A 10,210-nucleotide genomic window follows, 5' to 3' on the forward strand; every position below is an offset into this window, starting at 1 on the left:
CACGGTGGTGCGCCATTTCCATTTAATCACCCGTTTACCCCGTTTAATTGGCCATTTAGCCCATTTAATGGGGCAGTTTTGCCTGAATAATGGCTAAACAGTAGGTGACCGACTGTTTACCGTTTAGCGTTTAGGAAAACACTGGTGGAGGTCGACCAGATCGATGTAGTCATACTTGAACTAGAGAAGAGTCAATAACTAACTTATACCAGAGTCGCAGTGGAGGTCGACTGGATTGATGTAGCCGTACGAATAGAGATATAAGCCATGACGGTACTTACAAACAAGCAGTGGAGGTCGACCTGGATCGATGCAGCCATATTAGCTGAAGAACTCACCGAGATCTACTCTACTCCTACTCCTAAGGGGTGGCCGGAGCCTGAAAAAAGTAAATAACTTGTATTGGATTGATTGTGTGTCTTTTTACAATAGCCGGGGTTTGATATTTATACCTAGGACCTACACATGACTCCTATCTAAGCACGACTCATCACAATCTTTGGCCCTAAGAGAAAACATTCCTAATTTAAGATAACTTGGACTCTAATCTTTCCCCTTTTGTAGAGTCCATCATGTCTTGTCCTAGCGCTGATCGTATCCTTTGTCGTTATCCTGCTGGCGCTTCCTGAAGAAAGCCGATTCCAGTGCTGCATTCGAATCAGCTGATTCCGATCTACACACAATTTATTCCCTGCTGACATGATTTTGGGAGCTTTCGAGTCCCTTGCGACTCTTCTTTCAAATTTTGGTGTAAACATATGACCCCCAATTTTGGGATAAAAGTAATTTTATCCCAAAATTATTCACATCTGTATCCCCAATCTGTCTATAGTCATGGGTAGAGAATCTTGATCTGGAGTCTACCATTTGTCGTCACCTATGTTAGCTCACAAGCCCGTGCTTCAAAACTTTTTATGAGAGCATCATTGCTTCATGGGCACTTGGATTCATCTTTCTAGGCCGACTATAAAATGTCTATCCGACCCTAGCAAGAGCAACTCAATAATTCATCCATGTTTCTCTTCTATCTGCCCCCTCGAGTGCTTCGAACTCTACCAGACCCTCCATGGTCTATTCTTTTGCTATGAAGATCTTGAGCGGTTCAAAGAATTCTTGTGCATAGGGTGATTGTGTCGCCCATTCTAGCGCCTCAGTTGAGCAAGAAGACCAGCTATTACAGTTAGAAGAATTCTTGTGATATCACCTGAGCCTTCTCTCCACACTCGCAAAGCTATTCTAGTGTTTGCAAGGGCTAAAATGTGTGGACACCTTCCCTTTTTTGTTCCACCAAACGCCCATCGGGAGAGCCACAGGCTTCTTTCCCATAGTTTCTCCGTTCACCAAGAAATTGGTTGGGCATCTATTAGGCGGGCAGCCTTTCCCTTCTCTGGCACACTTTTATCAATGGGCCAATGTAATTCGGTTCATGATGACCTTCGGCCTTATGGGAACCTAGACTCCCTTCAATCCAAAGAAGCCTTGATGGGTTGATCTCTGGTCTAATGTAAATTATTTGTATCCGTCCTATGATATTTTGTAATTTGGGGAAGCAATAAGCTCGAATCTATTATCTCTTTGTTATCCGCCCCCTGAATTTCTAGAGTGTCGATCTGCTTCCATTTCTGATTCCAATTTCACACCCCCGACGAAATCTATCTTCTTGCCTTCCTATGCTATATATACAAGGCCACGACTAGTGGATAAAACAACAACCTCGCTTCATCTCAAACCTTCTGCATCTTTAGTATAGTTCCTGCTTTTTCCATAGGTTTGAGATCATGGAGAATAGTAAGAGGTCTACTGAGGAGGCCCTCCGTGGATCTACACCATCGCGCCAGCACCTTTATCACCAAGAGGGATGCAACTTGGGCTGCTCCCATCAGTTCCAGAGCTGAACGCCAACTCTGTTCAGCCTTTGGAGTCACCTTCAACACCGATTCGCCGCCAGCTCCCCCACTACCCTGAGGAGGCAAATCAACAATGATGATCTACTGGCCTCCATCGATCGAACTGACCAGAATCTTGCCAGCTGCCTCTCCCTCGTAGAATCAGCTTTGGCCATGATTCAAGGTCCAATCATATCTTGAGGCCAGCCCGGTGGGGGAAAGGTTGGCTAGAGCTAAAGCCAGAATCGTGGGTGAGACATCTACCACAATTTTCTGTCTTTCTTCTTAATTTTGCTTTCAAGATTTCTGATCATTCTTTCCTTAAATCTTTTTAGATCTAACTACTTAGTTGGAAAGCCTTCGATCAGCCATGGATCACGTGGTGGGATTTGTCAATGCTAGGGGCACCATTCTGGTGGTTTGCTTGCATGACATCCTGAACCATGTCAGGGAGGTCGCTCTTCATGGCATTCGTCATGGCTGCTGCATAAGCCCGTTCTTGCCATAATCTTTATCTTCTTCCCCATGGTTTTCTAGACGCGATGCACACTAGGGAGCATGAGCGTTTGGTTGAGGATTTTTCTAGCGCCGCCAACTCTATAGCCTTCAACACCCTGGCCGATGATATAGTAAGCAAAGCATTTTCTGGCCTGTAGCTTGTAATTGGAGATATTTAGCAAACAACTTCTTTGTCTTGAGTGATTTTCCTATGTTTCGTACTTCATACACATCACTTTGTCTATGTTTGCATTGCTTCTATAGTCGATATGCATCATACCAGCTTATTTTTCCACTAGGGGCGATACCTTTCTGATATCGGCTATCAGAGCTGACGACCGAACAAGCTGGTTATTAAGTATTAATCCAAATGCTAGGGTAATATTTCTTTATATATTTCCCATTGATTGCTTGGCCAAATTCTTCCTCACCTCTTATTGTTTCAAAAATATAAGCATTACCAGGCGCACAATGCTTGATCCGATAAGGTTCTTCCTAGTTAGGTGACCATTTGCCGAATTTACTGTCCTTTGACCCGATCGGCAATTTCACTTTCTAGACCAAGTCTCCTTTAGAGAATTGCTTAATCTTGACCTTTTTATTTAATATTTTGCAACCCTCAGTTTGTTGGCTTTGATATTTTCAAGAGCACGCAGCCGAAGGCAACTCAAGTCCTCCGAAATTGTCTATCATAAGATTCTTGTAGACTTTGGCTAACAAATCATTCTGTTAGTGTAACACATCTCGATCCAGTCCAAACTTCCCAAGGAAGAACTGCATTATGGCCATACACACATTTGTAAGGCGTTGTTTTAATTGATCCATGACAGTCCATCCTATATGCCCACAGTGCCTCATTTAGCGTCGAATGCCACTTCCTTGGCTGTTCCTAGATCTTTTTCTTGATCAACTTAATCATAATCTGGTTGGACACCTCTACCTGGCCATTAGCCTGAGCATAGTAAGAAGAGGAATTCAGTAGCTTGATTCCCATACTGGTAGCAAAATCCCCAAACTATTCTGATGTGAACATTGTCCCTTGATCGGTAGTTATAGTTTGAGGAATCCCAAAACGATACACAATGTGTTCCCTGACAAAATCAATCATGTTCTTTGAGGTTACCATCTTCAAAGGAATTGGCTCAACCCATTTAGTGAAGTAATCTATTGCTACTAATATGAACTTATGTCCTTTGCTTGAAGGCAAAAAAATCTGGCCAATTAAATAAATTCCCCAACCTCGAAATGGCCATGGCTTGATTATTGGATTCATGGCCGACGCAGGCGATCTCTGGACATTACCAAAATGTTGACAGTCCTGGCACCCCTTGTAATATTCAAAACAATCTTCCAATATCATTTGCCAGAAATATCCAGTTCTGTGAATAATCCATTTCATCTTATAAGTCAGATTGATGAGCTCCACATATCCCTTCATGCACCTCACCCATCAATACCTTAGCTTCTTCCTTGGTTTAAGCATTTGAGCAACACCCCATCGACTGTTTTATAATATAATTGATCATCTAACAAAACATACTTAGCCAATTTATACCTTAGCTTTCTGGTAACTTTCTAAGATGGATCTCTGAGGTAATCGACTATTTTGACTCTCTAATCATCACTTGAGGCTTCACTACTCAAGACTTCTTGAAACACTCGATATCCTGATGCACTTTAAGCTAGACGATTAGCCTCTTGGTTTTGTGCTCCCGGAATATGTTGGAAAGAGATATGAAGAAACCCCTTGAGCAACTTTTGGCACTCATCATAGTATCCTTTCAAAGTCTCTTCTTTGCACTCATATAGGCCGATCAACTGATTAATAATTAACTGTGAATCTCTAAATACTTCAATTGCTTCAGCCTTTACTTCATGAAGAAGTTGAAGTCCCTTAAGAACAGCTTCATACTCCACTTGATTGTTAGTAATCATTGGTTCAGTTGGAAGAGCAAACTCAAAACTTGCCCCCCTGAGGCAAAATAATAACAATACCAATGCCACCACCTTGCTTGCATGATGATCCATCAAAGAATAACGTCCAAGGCATTGACTCTACACAACCAATGCTTGGCTTATGATGCTGGGTGACAAAATCGGCCATTATTTGTCCCTTGACTGCTTTAGCCGATTCATACTTCAAGTCAAATTCTGATAACGCAATAATCCACTTTCCCACTCTTCCATTCAGTATTGGCATTGATAACATGTGCTTAACCACATCGGCCTTGAAAACAACTATACACTTGGCCGATAATAAGTAGTGTCGCAACTTAGTGCAAGAGAAATATAAGCACAAGCATAACTTTTCGATGGGAGAATATCTTGTCTCTGGGTCTAGTAGTCTTGTACTCAGATAGAAAACAACTCTCTCTTTTCCTTCAAATTCTTGCATCAAAGCCGATCCAATTGTCTTGTCATCAGCCGATATGTACAACTTAAAAGGCTTACCTTGCTAAGGATGGGACCAGCACAGGTGGACGCTTCATGTATTCTTTTATCTCTTCAAATGCCTTTTGTTGTATGTCACCCCACTTGAATTCTTGATCATTCTTCAACTTCAACAAGGGAGAAAATGGTAGGATCCTTTCCGACAAATTTGAAATGAATCTTCTGATGAAATTAATCTTACCAAGCAGAGATTGCAACTCTATTTTAGTAGTCGAGGGAACTGCCTCATCAATTGCTTTTATGCTTTTCTAGCCAACTTCGATTCCTCTCTCGTGGACCATGAATCCCAAGAATTGTCTAGCTAATACTCCAAAAGCACACTTATTAGGATTCATCTTTAAACCATGTTTTCTTGTGCATTCTAGAGTCTCTCACAAGTTAGTCAGGTGCTCTTTGTACCCTTTGGATTTTATCATCACATCATCGATATAGATTTCAACAATTCTACCGATCAACTTATGTAAAATATAATTCATCGCCCTTTGATAAGTTGCACTAGCATTCTTCAGACCAAAGGTCATCACAACCCACTCGAATAGACCGATTGTGCTAGGGGCACTTGAAAGTGGTCTTTGCTATGTCTTCCTCAGCCATGAAAATTTGGTTGTATCCTACATTGCTGTCCGTGAAGCTAATAACCTTGTGCCCTAGCTGCTGCATCCACTAACATATCAGCTACTGACATCAGATAACTATCCATGGGTGTGGCTTTGTTCAGATCCCTGAAATCAATGCAAACTCTTAATTTTCCATTCTTCTTATATATAGGGACAACATTCTATATCCACTCTACATATCGGCACGGTTGGATAAATTTTGCTTCCAGTAACCTTTCAGTCTCCTTTTTGATATCATCGAGCACGTTCGGGTTTAATCTCCTTGGAGCTTGTTTAAATGGCCAATATCTAGGTTTGATTGGCAATCAATGTTCAACAATTGATCGGTCTAAACCAGGCATCTCATAGTATTCCTAAGCAAAGCAGTCTTTAAATTCCTTTAATAAATCAATTAATTCCCACTTATACTATGGATCCAACTTAGCACTTACGTATGTCGGCCTAGGTCTATCTCTAGAACCAATATCTACTTCTTCCAATTCATCGGCCGACGTGAAGCCATGTCCTAGTTTGCCATCTATGCCATCTATTGGATTATCCATTAATACAAATTTTCAAAGCCGACTGCTTGGATCGACTGTTGGCTTTCACCATTGACTCTGAATTCTGATGGCAACAGAAAAGCAATTTGGATATTAGCCAATGGTTGCTTTCTATCGGCTATTTGCTTAGTACGCCATACTTGAGGTTTATTGGATGCCTGAGCCTATTCCATCTCTTTATTCCTTAGGCGTTGCACCCTTCTCTTCTGACTTCTTGTTAAACATCCTGGACACCATTGGCCATCCTACCAAACATATTTCCTTTTGTTGCCTTCTTCTTCATAACCAGCCTAGTCTTGGTCAACAACTTGTTTTCCAAGCCGATCATGAACACTTTTATTTTTAAGCGTCGATCCATGTTATTATGATGATATACATCTGGAGCATGGATAGACTAGCGGTTGGTAGGCAACTCCTAATATTGATTGCTGCATTCTAGACAGTCATGTCTGGTAGGCAACTTCAAACCTTCATTCCAGCAATGTCTGAAGAAAGGACAATTCCAATGTGATTCGGCTTGTTTCCTTTCGTACCTCTCTTTTTCCAACTGACACTGGTATTCTTGATCCTTTAACCAACACTGATAATCCTTTTCCTTCTGCCATTGCCACTTATTCAACATAATCCAAGATGTAACTCACGACTTTATTGTCCCTGCCTTTGATGTTCCTCCTTGCTCTTATCGGCTCTTTTGCTCATCGCGATGTCTCTTAATTTTCCTGTATTCATCGGCTGATATTTGCATCTTGGGATCGACTGTTCCAACTTGTTTTGATTTGGTTGATGTTAGGATCTTAGTCTTTCCTTTGATCAGCCTAGCATCAACCATGTTTTGATCTCCTAGAAAAGGATTATCATCAACTTTCATTTTCCAAGGCGTATCAAATTTGAGCCTCCCTTGCTTAATAGCCTTCTGTATATGCTGCCGGAAAATTCTGCATTCATTAGTGAAATGAGAAGTAGCATTATGGAAACTTGTAGAACTTCTTATTCTTCAACTGATTAGGGGGCAACATAACATGACCATCGGGCAACTTGATCTACCCCTTCCAAAGCAAGAAATCGAAGAGCTTGTTTGATTTTGTGACGTCGAAGTCATAGCTCTCTTCGACTCCTCTTCCCCAAGGATTCAGCACCATTACTATTTTCTTGCTCCAATTCCATTCAGCCATGACAACCTCTTCTTCTTCATCTTCATAGCCGTCATTGACTGGGTATGGATTGTAAGCTTCGGCCACTGTGGTACTCTTCTGAAATCGGGTATCCTACGCATACTCTAGAATTGGCTATTGAGCGCTGCTACTCGTTGAGCCAATTGACCCAAGTTATCAAATTCTTGTCCTAGTAGCTTTTCTTTCTACATTGGCAGCATTCCCTAAATGGCTAAAGCAGCTAGTTGATCATTAGTCAAGTTTAAGGAGAAGCACAAGTTCCTAGTCTCTTAGAACCTCTAAAGAAACTCAGTGCCCGATTCAATAGTCTTCTGCCTCATAGTTGTTCAGATCGGTAATCTTCTTTTGTCCAGTCCTAGTATAAAAATATGTATGAAACTTCTTCTCTAGGTTAGCCTAATTGGCAATGGAATTGACTGGCAATGATGAAAACCAAATGAAGGCTAGCCCTGATAGGGATAAGGAAAAGAAATGAACTCGATGGGCATCCTCAACTGATGCTTCACCCAATTGCGTAAGATACCGACTGACATGTTCTATCATGCTTGTACTGTCTTGGCCAGTGAACTTAGCGAACTCTGAGAGCTTGTAATTTGTGGGAAGAGCGACCAAATCATTCCATTCTAGATATGCGCGTTTATACAAAAATGTCAACCCTTTTGGCTTCAGACCGAACTAGTTTTTCATCATCTCGGTCACCCTCAGCAGCAACTCATCAGCATTTGAATTTGGATTTCTCTGCACCTGCGGACCCATCTATGGATTGAAATCCTATGTGCCTTGATACCCTAGATTTAGAATCATGTGAAGAGTGTTATAATCTGTGCCATAGTGACACCCTTGTTGAATCTCCATCTACTGGGTTCTTTGCTGGCTTGCTGCTTGAAGTCTCTGATTATAGACATAAGGATCTATATCTCTATAGATCCTTTGAATTGAGGGTGCTATTTTTTGAGCCGACGACGATATGTGGCCTATTGTGCCAAAATTGATCACCTGGTTCTGACCTTGCCCCGCTGGCTGTTGCACATGTTGTACTAATGGTCTAGGATTATACTGTATCTGATTCGTAGTAGTTCCTTGAGATTGTTCAAATGAACCCTAACTGCCTAGACATCACCATTACCAGCTGGTGCTGCTTCTTGATGGTTGGTACTAACTTGATTAGTCCCTTGGGTCGATAGATCTAGAATGTTGTAATAAGCCGGCCCACCTTGACCAACTAGAAACCCATGAATCGCCTCTTTCATGGCGTTGTGGAATATGTCCAAGAAAGCTTCATTTTGGCTTGATATGGCATCACGAACAGATTTGTCTACAACTTCCATAAAGAAACGCCAGTCTTTAGCTTCAGTTGTATCTGTCTGCCTGTGTAATAGAACTCTTGGTAGTGGAAATTTTTAAATAATTGTGTTGTCATGTGTTTTGGTGTAGGACAATAAACACTTGTTCTGAAACTCTTCTGTAGCTTTATTGATGACACCTTTATCTCCATTAGGTAGATCTTTGTAATGTATCCTAAGGATGTCATTGTTGTTGTGAACCTGCCATGACGATTGTGGGGTCCCACCGAGCATGCCAGAAACGTAATGTCGACAAGGAATTTTGTCCCGTGCTGAGGGCACATGAGCAAGCCGAAAGGGTCCGCTCGATGGAGCTGGAGATCCTGCCTAGCTTCAGCGTAGGGGTCAGTCGATCCTATGCACTCCTCCTGAGACATGCCAGTCAATTTGACCCTGCAATTGACAAAAAGAGAAAGTTTATCAGTAATTAAGGGCGGACATGCCAGGTGTTGCTAGATAGTCCTGAATATGCGGCTTTGAGAGCCTGATATGAAAGGAGATCGACTAAATAGTCAATTCCAGCATATTCATAAGAATAAATCGGTTAAATCTCATGGGGTTGTGTAAGAAGAATCGGTTATCGTTCAGGATGAATGTCATTCTTTAAGCAAATATTGGTCAATGGCAATAAGATATTAACAATAATTAGTTCATGCTAAGCCAATGACTGCGAAGTAACCAAACTCCTTTATAAAAGAAACAATCCATCATCATTTAACCATTTAATAGAGATAAATCTAATGAACATATTAGATCTCATCTATCGCTATAACCATGGGGCATGAGGCAGAATCATGCAGGCCATAGAAACAATAATAAACTCAACGACACTAACTTTTTACTAATATTAGTGGGGCATGAGGTAGAATCATGCAGGCTATAATACAATAATAAGATCATGGGGCTAACACATCTTTCAACTTATCGCTACTTTAACGATCTCATGATGCAAACTGTTCATGAAAGCGCTCGATATCGGCTAAAACAGCCGATTTAGGCATAGCACATAGTTAAGGTCATGTCCTCTTAGGAACAGATCTACCAAATAATGATCCCCACTCCATGGTGCGAATAGTGGGGTGTGAGGCAGAATCACATAGGCCGTGATAATGGGCCATAGAACAGTTTTCGCTAGCCAATAGATCTACTCAAGATCAAATATGCCTTAACCGCATGCTAAGCACGATCAAGATTCATGCAAAACAACCAATAAAACATAACTCATCATTTAAAGTGCAGATTAGATCAGTTTAGATTAACAAACGATGGGCTAAAAAAGATATAAGGCCGATCTAGATCAATCCCAATCGGGCGAAGTGATATTGCTATAATTAAATAAATAATGGAAGCAACAAGCAATATCGGTAACTTAATGAATCTATCCGAAGGAACGCCACCATTAGATAGAGCCGATAACTTGACCTTAATCTAGTTTGAGCAGTGGAGGTCGACCGGATCGATGCAAGCCATACTTGAACTAGACAAGAGTCGATAACTAACTTATACCAGAGTCGTAGTGGAGGTCGACCGGATCGATGCAGCCATATGAACAGAGGTATAAGCCATGATGGTACTTACAGATAAGCAGTGGAGGTCGACCGGATCGATGCAGCCGTACATGCTGAAGAACTCACCAAGATCTACTCTACTCCTGCTCCTAAGGGGTGGCCGGAGCCGAAAAAAAGTAAATAACTTGTATTG

The sequence above is a fragment of the Miscanthus floridulus genome, chromosome 13 (assembly GCF_019320115.1).
Source record: "Miscanthus floridulus cultivar M001 chromosome 13, ASM1932011v1, whole genome shotgun sequence".
NCBI classification, from domain to species: domain Eukaryota; kingdom Viridiplantae; phylum Streptophyta; class Magnoliopsida; order Poales; family Poaceae; genus Miscanthus; species Miscanthus floridulus.